This window comes from Galeopterus variegatus, unplaced genomic scaffold (assembly GCF_000696425.1).
Source record: "Galeopterus variegatus unplaced genomic scaffold, G_variegatus-3.0.2 Scaffold631, whole genome shotgun sequence".
NCBI classification, from domain to species: Eukaryota; Metazoa; Chordata; class Mammalia; order Dermoptera; family Cynocephalidae; genus Galeopterus; species Galeopterus variegatus.
In genome coordinates, this window is record NW_007726742.1 from 430,189 (window position 1) to 430,693 (window position 505).

Consider the following 505-nt stretch of genomic DNA (forward strand, 5'->3'; position numbering starts at 1 on the left):
CACTGAGGGTTGCGATCCGTTGCCGGACACGGAAAAAAAAAAGACAAAAAAAAAAAAAAAAAATGTTTTCTTAAACTATCATCTGTAGTTTCAAAGCTCAGTCACCAATAAACAGTTTTCTCAACTGCCCTGGTTCCTTTGGATCATGGCCCTCCATTTTGAGACCGGACTCGCCTCTTCCAACTCCCACATCACAATTTAAATGTCACCATATTAGAGAGGTGCTCACTGACTACCCCATCTAACATACACCACAAAGCAAACAGTATCCCAGTATCCTTTTATTTTCTTCAAAGCACTAACGGTTGTCTTTTCTCTCACTATGAGACAGTAGCGCTGACAGTCCAAATCTTGTCTGTCTTGTTTACCACTCGCGCTCTGCGTGGTGCTTGAGCAGGTGCTCAACAAATGTTTGCTGAGTGAATCCGTGTCGTTGAAGTGTTTTCTTTTTTTTTTTTTTTTTTTTTTTTTTTTTTTTTTTTTTTTTTTTTTTTTTTTTTTAAAA

The 505-nt window shown here is 37.6% G+C and overlaps 1 protein-coding gene and 1 pseudogene across 4 annotated transcripts in view; one reads left to right on the forward strand and one right to left on the reverse strand.

Moving 5' to 3' along the window:
* LOC103588952 overlaps positions 1-157 on the reverse strand; it is a 2,011-nt pseudogene extending 1,854 nt beyond the window's left edge.
* The window catches only part of GTF2I (general transcription factor IIi), a 78,672-nt gene that overhangs the window by 50,646 nt on the left and 27,521 nt on the right, over positions 1-505 (forward strand). The gene's annotated exons all lie outside the window — the stretch shown is intronic.